The following is an 8,251-nucleotide window of genomic DNA, read 5'->3' as shown; positions in this document are numbered from 1 at the left end:
TCCGTTTTTCTTTTTTTTTTTTTTTAGTGTAAGATATTAATACGTAGGTGCCATTAGCATTATTTTATTCAAAAAGGACACACAATGCAAAATAAATCATTGAGTACTCGAATATCGCTCGACTAAAGCCTCCAATTAATCGACTTAGCTAACGGAGTAAAATTGACATTCCTAATATTTATATTGTAATAATTCTGGAACACATTCATGAACACTTTTTTTCAAATAATTCCAATCTTAGTTCAATATACAATGATCAAGCCACAGAATCCGTAAAGGTTATACAGAAGTATTCAGAATCCTTTACGCAAAAAAGAAAAAAAAAAAAAAAAAAGAAAAGTAGTAAATTGAAATTTTTTTTTAAAACAGTAACACATAAATAAAAATATAATTAAGTGTCGTTTCTTTGAACAATTTAGAATTCATGTAATAGCTTTTATGTACGTATGTATGCAGATTTTTAGATGTAATAATATCTATGTTTTATCTGTTTTGTGATTTTGTCATGGTATACTCTGATTTATATGATAATTTAAGCAGCCAATCAGGGAATGTGCGATGTGATTATTGTACGTCACTTTATATTGTATAATTCGTATATATAGATGATATATAACCTTCTTTATAGTTTTGAAGAATTGTTTTATCACAAGCAATTAGTTATGGTGTATACCTTTAAACATGATCAAACATGACTCAAAAGCAATGGTAAATATAAAAATAATGCCATAATTGTGATAAATGGCCGAATTAAAGATTGTTTTCCAAACAAAAGTTCATGTTAGAGATTATCATTCATTCTTAAATTATTCTGCTTTCATTGTGATACAAGGTGTGTTATAATTATGTGATAAAGACTGCTTCCCTTGTTTCTAAGCATAAATACTTGTCATTCAACTACTACACTTAGGTTTAATGAAATAATGATATATTAAATGAAATGACAGATCCAAGTCGTGCTGACTACTTTTCATTAAATAGATGTATGGAAGATCTGCTCTCGATTTAAGTTAGTTTTGTATTTCTTTTTTATGATTTATTAATAGTTTGGCTAATACCAACGCTTGATTGTTGGCAAGAACTAAGTCTCGTTCTTTAAGACGATACTTTAAAAATTAATATGCCTATCACAATTTGCAATTTTATGCCTATCATTTCAAGAGCAGGGCCGCAAGGAAGACGTCGAAGTTGACGTGGGACGTGCACTATTTCAATTACTATTACTAATTGAAAAAGACACTCAAAACACTGTTGCTGTTTTGGCAAGAGGGTTTAGAAGCAAAATCGGGACACGTCGATTTTAGCCAATTTACCTGTATTTTGCACAATTAAATCGTATATAGGGTATAACATTACGCAAACTATTATGTTCATAATTTCATGTAGATTATGCATTATATTTAATTCTTTCATACTTAATTTTCTTTAACTTATGATAGAATTTTATATTCGTTTTGAAGTCTATACATTTTACTTGGTTTTAGGATCCTATCTTATCGTTTATCTGGTAAAAATTAAAAAAAAAAATGGGTATTGTACATAGCGCTTTTTCAATATCTAAAACACAGGCATTGCAACACAAACTAAATCATTATTTTTAAAGAACACAACATTGCTTTATATAAACGTTTTCTTATGTCTAATCGTAAAATTTAAAACTTACTTAATTTTGCTTGCTAAATGGTGTAGAATCGTTCGTTTGCTATTTCTTTTATCATTCTCGTTCGTGTATCGTGAAAATTCAGTAAGTTGGTGATCGTCCGTGTTTCCTGCGTATTCCTACGTGTATCGGGTTGTGCGTGCCGATTGTCAACTTTAACGTTAAAAACACTGTACATTTGTAATTGCATGCTAAATTCTTGTAAAATGTCAGGACAAAAGGATCCGTCTATGCTTAGTGGCAATTAAAACAGGTGTATATTCGTGTTAAACTGGAAGCCGAAATTAGTCGTTATCGGTTTTGATTTTACACTGAGCAAACCAGATCCTGTTAAAAATGGATACACACTATATACATAAAAAGATATATTTTAAAACACCAACATCCTAAGCAGATACGTATATGACACAAAGAACGATCTCCAACCACATGGCATCAGTTTGACGATGTCGATACCGGATGTGGCCAAACCTTTGGTTAACGGTAAGTTGAATGTACCATTTTTGTAATCGCATCCTGTCTTTTTTTTTTGCAAATACATCCTGAAAAACTGTAGCAATGAATTTGGTCTTTATCGTACCATTTTTAGACCAACGTACATGTATTGGAACAACGGTGATACTTGTGGTCAAATTTGATAATAATTGTTTGTTTTATTTACATTTATTGTTCATCATACATAATAAACTGATTGTATACCTACTCTTCATTGTAGGTTTAAAAACAATCATGTTTATATCTTATTCTAGTTCTTAAGTTCTCAAGTTAATATCGGTAGATCATTATATGAAGTCATTGCATGTATATTGGGCTTTATGAGAAATATTGGAAAAAGCAGGGTACTGAAAAAAAAACCGGGCTGGTTGTGTTAGTTCAATTAGCAGATAATGTTCTAGCCTGTATAAATGGCACACTTGACTTCTCTGACTGTATTGGTAATAAAAACAAATGAATTTGCACAAGATCTAACAGTAAAGAGTAGATCTAATATGGACACTTTGGTACAATGAACATGCTACTATTCAAATTCAAAAGTCTGAGATGATAACTTAGCAAGAACATCTGATAGTGTTCAAGCTGCTGCATTAAATAGTATTTAGGAACTTTTTGGTGGGTGGGTATAAATCTGACATCCTTACTTGATTTAATGAAAGAAGCTCTGAGTGTTCTTTTGTGTTTATTGTATCCCTCCAAGATCCATTTCGATTAGAAAAAGAACAAAATCATACTGAACGTCAAGTACATTTATTTTAGTAATGAAAAATGACAATAACAAACTGTCAAATGGATAAATGTAGAAACTAAACGAGTATTTATTTTGTTTTTTTATTTCATTACAAAAAAATGAACTCTTTTTTTTTCTGTTTTTTAAGTGTAAGGTTTTTTCTTAAAAATTACGGAGGCCGACTTGGGTTTTTTGTGCTGAAAAACTACAATAGCAAAACTCTTTATTGTTTCACCATATTCAATTTAAACCAACTCTAGTTTATTTGCGAACTTTCAAGAAAATCGACCGTCTGGTTCTTTTTAGGAACCATTTCAATTTAGAGGTACATTTACTAAAGGAATATATAGGAAACTGTCATTTTCCGCACACCCAAGCAGATTTTAAAAAATACTACAATAGCTTTTTTCTCAAATTATTTTATAGGATTAGTTAAATCATTTCCTACTTAGTATGTAAAGAATACTAAATTCTACCGTCTGGTTTTAAGTTGGGCCATCTCAAAATATTAAAATGCTCCAAAGTTTGCTATATATTTGGATCATTACGAATGAAGATTGGTAAAATGGATTCATTCAACAAAGAAGGAAAATGTCCTCGAGGATAGCGTCATTTTGTATATAAAATTTCAACGGCATACAATTTTTACTTTTTCTTTTATGTTATGTCTTATAACGTACTCCTAAAAAGCTTTCTTTTATCATAACGTCAGAAAAGCGCAATGGCAATCCTCCCCTGCCCAACAACGGAAAAATCGTTTTAAAAAAAGATTCCTTAAAAAATATAAATATTTTTATCTGAATTTTATTTATTGTGTTCAATTTTATAAGTGATATCGAAAAACCTCATAAGAAGTATAAATCAACTGTATTATACTAGATGCGCAATGAAAACTAAAGTCGGTCTCCTTAAATCTGTATAAATTATATGCTACTCTGTTTTCAAGTAAATATTATTTTTTTATTTAGAGATTTATGGTTTAAAAATGCAGGGAAAATGTAAAATAAATAAAGAGGTTATGTTTAGTTAACAAAATAATAGATGGGAATATAATACGAAAATAAGAAAAAGAGATGGGCTTGCAAAAACAATTAAAAATTATAACAACAAACCAATAAATGGACATTCATAAACAAATCTTACATGAACCTTGCGGTTTTGATGAAGGAATGACTCTCCTAGCAATTTGTAATGTTAGATTTTCCCATCAAAACGGAAATTTCTCATTTCAAAAATGCCTGTATTTGTTATTCATATCAATAACAAGTAACTTTAGATCTTTAGATGTTATGAAATGAACATTCAATTGTAAAATATAATGTTTGGAGTCTTTGCATCTAAAAATAAATCTACGTATAATTCTGTAACCCAAAGTATTCACTTTAAGACATTTACTACACATTTTGAACAATAAATACTATATTGATGAGATAGTACTTGTATTTTGAGGAAATAATGGTCATGCATTTATGAGTTTTTAGGTAAAATATGCATAACAGCATTTTTTTTCCTGGTGCTCAATTGTCGTCTTGGAAGTTAAGTACATTTCTGTTAATCGGTTGATACTTCCGTGGTAGTTCCCGGTTGGTTTGCATTTAATTCCTCTCTTTCTTCATCATGCGTCAAAGAAGATTTCCCAAGTATACGTTGCTGAATTGCTTTTTGCAAAAAAAAATATAAATAATAAAAAATTCCGATATCCTAATGGCGTGTTGCATTACTGAAAGATATGCACATGTACAATTCAGATTGCAAGAATAATTCTGTAAATTGTTTTTGTCGTTATACACCTGTATAATTTTATCTAATTCAAGTAAAATTGATATGATTCTAAGAAATCAATGTTCGATATGCATTATATTTTATCATTCAAGTACAATAATAAAGGTTACATTAAGTTTTGTTCAGCACATCAATAATCATTTTAATATAAATCACTTAAATCTCTTTTGGTTTGATATTAGTATATTTTACGACCCTCTTACTTACCATTGCACATCTGTTTGAGTCTTGAACCCTTTTTAGGCCAGCAAATGTAAATCAAGACTACTATAAATAACGTAAATAAAATTGCCAAAATCCAGGAAATTTTAATTTGGAGTTGAAGGAAATATTGTTTCCTGAAATAGTAGTTAAACTATCTTTATTAGACTTAGATACATATTTAGGATGTATTTAAAAAACAAATTAAGCAAAAGTACATCGCAGAGCATTTTTTTTTAAATTAACATCATTTTTTCGAAAACATATTTTGAAACAAAAAAAAAACCCCAAAATACCTCCATTATTTATTAGAATGTGTTATTCAGTAGCCAAATATAAAGCGAAAATACATTGTCATTATATGTGTCTGCCCGGACTTGCCTGTATTATTTTTATTTTTATTTTATAGAAATAAAAAAAAAACTCATCTATAAAGTAAAATTGATACCAGTGAATGATTGTTGAACTGCCCAATAACCGAATACATTTAAAATCGTTACATTAACAGATAAATTACAATGTATGTTCATACCAAATCATATGATTACTTGTGAAACATATGATTCAAGGGAATGAATTAAACTGTTTTAAAATAAATAACCCTAGTTTCACTATTCCACAGAAATGAATAATAATTTAACAAAATATGTAACTATGTAATTGCATTTTCCAAACATCTTGATAATAATATTCATTTCAAAATTTTTGCTAGGCAAAGATAGATAAAATCGAAATAAATTTGAAATAAACTAATACAATTTAAAGTATGTTCACATCCATACCCTGGTACTGAACTATCATCGTTTCGGAGATTGTCGTTGCTGTGCGCCTTGCTATTTCGAGCTTCATTGTAACATTCTTGATCTGTCAATATTGAAATAATTATACATTTCTTTTTTCATCTTCTTTCTGTTTTTTTTTATATAATCCCTTCATATCTAGATAGACTTCTGTAATCGATCATGGCATTTCCGAAATAAATTACAGATTGCGTTTTCATAAGACTTGATGGACGTCTGTACGAGGCGTGTTCCAATATTTTTGAGACATATCATAGATTCCTAGAATATTTCAATATGTCTAATAATTTGACTTATAAGGAATATGAAAACGATCAGATCTCCACATATACGATCCAAGATATTCCACAAATAGGCACAAAGTTAATAAAAATTATGATAATAAGAACAGCATAATAGTTGAGTAGCAATGCAAGATATATTGCATTAATACGAGTTTCAATAACTTGATTGGACATCATGTTTAGGTAATTAAGTAATTGTGTGACAATGATTTATCAAAACAAGATACTTACAAAGATATACCGAACTGGATGTGTACACAGACGGACATGGTTTTTTGTGCTCCTTACACGGTTGGTTGAGGTTATAATTACAACTTTTTTCTATTATAATTCATTACTTTTACTTTTGAGGTTAAGATCAACCTTGAGTACAATCAAAATGTTGGCAACAAATGGACCGGGTCAATATAAGTCTTATATTTATTAACGAAAAACCCTCAAATTAAAAACATAAAAAAGCTAAATAAAAGCAATATAAACGTGTAAATATGATCTGAAAAATTAAGATTATAAAACTTAAAATAATTTCAGTACGTTTAAAACTCATCATTCTTCGGTGTATATCAAGATATCCTTCAAATCTCAATATTTAAATTTAAGTATGTAAAAAGATTCTAAAATATCACGTTTGATTATATCATCAATTCAAATTTGTTATTGTTAGTCATGATATAAAAAAACAGAATAAAAACGGCTTACTGCTAGAAGAATATAAGGTATATATAAATACATCACTGCATACTGAATTAAAGGTGTTCGACATGCCATTGTCCTATAAATCAAAAAGAAAAGTAATATAATTTATACCAATTTGATTAATGTGTATGAGGACGATAGAAAGTTTATTGTCCCCATTCAACTATTTCACAAGACAATGCCGAAGGAAATAGTTACTATTGAGGGGGACAATAAACTTGCTATCGTGTGAAGTCAGTAAACATTAATTTATTAAACCATAAACAACTTAATTTCTCAGCGATGCAGATTCTCTCGCTGGTAAATAAATTAGAGTTATCGGACTTTGAATTTAACACAGCAACACGGATTACAACAGAAGGTGTTTCGAGATTAAAAACTACATGTAGTTTCTATGGGTATTCACCACGAGAAATAGCACGGACACTTTTTCACGTTTACGCGGGGCTGTTAAGGAAGCATATGGGCAATTTAGCGTCTTATTTTGACTCTTATATTCAAAATCGTGAAACTAAATAATTATTTTGAATAAGATCAAAAACTTAGTATCATCCTTTAAAATAGATGCCAGTGCAATGAAATCGGGTAATACATTACTGCTACATCGGTACATTATCACGTGACAACTAAAATTAGCTTATGTATATTCCTTAACATAAAATGAAATAGAACAACACTACCCCGCGGTTTCCAAAATAAAATAAGCATACCAAGTGAAAGCAAAACATCTCATTTTAATCAAAACCGCTGCTAGAATCCTATGTTTGTCCTGATTAAAAAGTTATTTATCCGGTTCTAGTAAAACCTTCCCAACTTTTATATATGTTGCACGGAAAACGGCAAATTGCATCAAAACAACACATAACATGGGATTCTAGCAGCACTTTTCAATTTAAGCATTGATCAAACTACCGATACGTATAAAATTTCAAGTTCAATATATACGGGGAAGTGTTGTTCTAGTCGGATTTTTACATCGTAAACAACGACAGAGGAAAGCCTGGCCGAGAAATAAAAGCAAATTTACATACCTTTTAGCGAATGATTGAAAAAACTAACATCTCCCCCAGTATTCTTATGTTCAATTCTCAGTAAATCACACCACAATACTTTATTAGAGTTCTTAGATTATTTTTATTTTGTATATGTTTACAATGCTTTCCGATCAAATTAACACGACATTCAATTTTAAGTCATGACGTCATCAATGTGTAAATCTACGTAACACAAACTAATTTCTGGAAAAAAATTGTCTTCAGTATTCTTTACTTGTTTTTGATCTACGTTTCGTTGCTTAGATATTTGAATATGTACATAATAACTAAGATTTGTGATTTCACGGAATTACATGTAACTCAGATTCCATATGCTTCCTTAACACCCCCGCGTAGATAGAAAAGATAGAAACAAATATATTCATTTGATGTAATTTAACAAAGAACATTTTCACACAGCTGTGATAACAAATGTTTATCTTCCATACTTTGTCATGCATTATTCAAATTGTATATTGCCCAGAAACGCTTGTTTTGCAATTTTAAACACAATGCATGTAAGTATGACCAAATTAAATCTTTATTGTATACAAATGTCATCGAGTTTT

General features: G+C 29.6%; 1 long non-coding RNA gene across 1 annotated transcript; it reads right to left on the bottom strand.

Moving 5' to 3' along the window:
* Positions 1-2,868: 2,868 nt before the first annotated feature.
* On the bottom strand, positions 2,869-6,263 carry LOC128183633 (uncharacterized). The gene is made up of 4 exons (XR_008243632.1): positions 6,184-6,263; positions 5,651-5,732; positions 4,875-5,005; positions 2,869-4,543 (listed from the first exon to the last, which is right to left on the bottom strand). It is a non-coding gene; the product is annotated as an uncharacterized LOC128183633 (long non-coding RNA).
* Between the last annotated feature and the right edge of the window lie 1,988 nt (positions 6,264-8,251).

The sequence above is a fragment of the Crassostrea angulata genome, chromosome 5 (assembly GCF_025612915.1).
Source record: "Crassostrea angulata isolate pt1a10 chromosome 5, ASM2561291v2, whole genome shotgun sequence".
Taxonomy (NCBI): domain Eukaryota; kingdom Metazoa; phylum Mollusca; class Bivalvia; order Ostreida; family Ostreidae; genus Magallana; species Magallana angulata.
This window is presented reverse-complemented; position numbering and strand designations above follow the sequence as displayed.